Source organism: Sardina pilchardus, chromosome 6, assembly GCF_963854185.1.
Source record: "Sardina pilchardus chromosome 6, fSarPil1.1, whole genome shotgun sequence".
NCBI classification, from domain to species: domain Eukaryota; kingdom Metazoa; phylum Chordata; class Actinopteri; order Clupeiformes; family Clupeidae; genus Sardina; species Sardina pilchardus.
The window spans coordinates 25,207,643-25,210,142 of record NC_084999.1 but is presented as its reverse complement, the minus strand read 5'-3'; the positions used below and the strand labels follow the sequence as shown (position 1 = coordinate 25,210,142).

The 2,500-nt window shown below is 39.8% G+C and overlaps 1 protein-coding gene across 1 annotated transcript in view; it reads right to left on the bottom strand.

Annotated features, from left to right (window-relative positions):
- tsnare1 (T-SNARE Domain Containing 1) overlaps positions 1-2,500 on the bottom strand; it is a 148,844-nt gene that overhangs the window by 91,730 nt on the left and 54,614 nt on the right. The window lies entirely within an intron of this gene.

Below are 2,500 nucleotides of genomic sequence, written 5' to 3'. Positions count from 1 at the left end.
AGATTTGGGTACAAATAGGATCCTATAGGATTGACAATCCTATAGGTTTCCAAACTGATTTTAGGATCCTATAGGATTGACACTCCTGTAGGTTTCCTATCAGATTTTTGACTTTTTTTTTTTGAAAATCCTCTAGGATTCCTAAATCCTCTTTGTTGCGATTGGATTTTGGATTTTGGGTTCCAGAATCTGATTGGAATCCTTCAGGACTTTTTGAAAAGGGCGACTCCATGCACAGCCCTCAGCCACCATGCTAAGTGCCCGACTATGAGTGTGCGGGTGCGGGTGTGTGCACGTGCAATAATTCAGGGGCAAATTCTCCCATTTGAGTGTAAGCCCTTTTTTTACGTGCTTCGGTAACACGCTTTTCAGTTACACACACTCTCCCACTCCTGTCACACTCACAGCACACAAGTTCAAAAACAAGGCAACCTTATGAAAGAGGCGTGATTTAGTTCAAATGGAACCAGACTGATCCACCACCTCGTTAATTTGGGTTGATATGAAAATATCAGTCTTTCTCACTGACCTTCTGAATAAATATTACAATACAATTACTCCAAATACACAGTGACATGATTCCTTGCATTATGCCTCTGACTTGGCCTGTCAATGCTCATGCTTATGCCCAAAACAGAGCAGCATAAGCTTCTTAAGAATCTTCGGTAGATACTTGGTTAGGCTTTTACCCGGAATATGGACTGTCTAAAGGACCTGATCATGTTTACAACGCTCCTAGTTTGACACTGTGTTGTCCTGTTCCCTAATTCTGCCCACTCACTCTGTCCATCAAAGTGCTATGAGGGACATTCAAATGTGCTGGTGAATTGAAAGCCAAATGGAGACTATTATCCTCCAGAGACCCATAATTCACTAGGTAATCAGCCTATTAGCTCAGCTCAGGAGAGAACTTCTAAAGAAATCTGTGAGAACACATGAAGGTAGCAAATTAATGTTATAATTATTCTTGGACAAAAAGTCTTGTACTGTTGTACTCTACAAATATACTTTTTACATACAAATTAAAAAGACGCTGGTTTATGGCTAAATGTTTTTTAAAAGTAACAGATCTGCAAACTCTGTGAAGCGGGGAGAGATGACAAACACAGACGCTGTTTTTTTTATTTATTTACTTATGATGCATCTTTGGTGTATAGGTGAGTCATTCTATAAGGGGGTAGAGACTGCTTGGGTGAACTGTTATGTATCACATATGTTTGTCGTGAAAACTGTTATTTTGGGCTCTGCAACAGTTGCTGTTGCTGAGAGATGACATCCATGGCAACTGGGATGAGCTCAGATACATATCTTACTGTAGTTGCCATATTCTACATATCTTATTATCCATATTGTACATTATAGTTGGCATATTTATGATGTATAATGAAAATGTACAGAGAACACAAAGCCATGAGCCATCCAAAGCCTCCTGTAAAATCTGTTCTGGGATCACTGCTGAGAGGGCATGCTTCTCCCTGAAGACAGGATGCTTATGCAGCACAGTGCTTGATGGAGTGTTAGCCACTAAGCTCATTTGCATGGACACTGTTTGTAAATATGCACTGTGCCATAAAATGAGCTCAACATGTACAGTACAGAGGAAGTTTTCACAATTTGCAAAACACAATGCTAACATTGCCCACACGTTATTAACCCCTGTAGACTGAGATTACATTATTTGTTAAAATGCATTATTAGCGTTTATTCTCTGATATGAATACAATAAAATTACTCCAAATACACTACGCTGTGACGTATGGATACTGGGATAACATATGGATAGTGGGCTTTAGAGTTGGACACTGGGCTAACATATGAAACTGGGCAAACGTATGGATAGTGGGCTAACATATGGATACTGGGCTAACGTATGGATAGTGGGCTTTAGAGTTGGACAGGAAATTACCCATCAGATTTGACATGAACAGTCTGATAGCTTTACTTGGAAAAGCATGTGGTGGTGATATAGAACTATACATGCTTTAATGGCACACACACACCCCAAACAGTATACAATCATATATCCAGTTCTATACGCACATGTAATGCTCAGTGCACAAATGGATGGCAACAGTAATCTGTTGATTTCTTTTCCGTCCATCTAATAGGCCAACGTCAACTAGGAAGCTGCCGATGGATAGTAGTTATTAGCCTTTCATAGCAGCTCCATTTCCAAGCCAGCAGAACATAGTGCCTCTTGTGTGTAGTCTATTTAGAGCAGAAGGCATGGCTAAAAGATTGTATACCATACAAAAGAAGAAGGGCAGTGTCTGGAACAATCTTGAATAAGATTTTATTTTGCACATACATAATCATGTCTACTAAATGCCAGGATGAGTGTCACCAGAGATGTTCTAATTAGGAGATAGAACACTCCAAAAATCCTCCACAGAAATGCATGGGGCTAGTTTCTAATGCCAATATGGCAGTTGTCTACACATACCCATGGTAAAGAAGCCTACACATGAAAACATTGTGCCAATCATGTGGTGTGATCTCA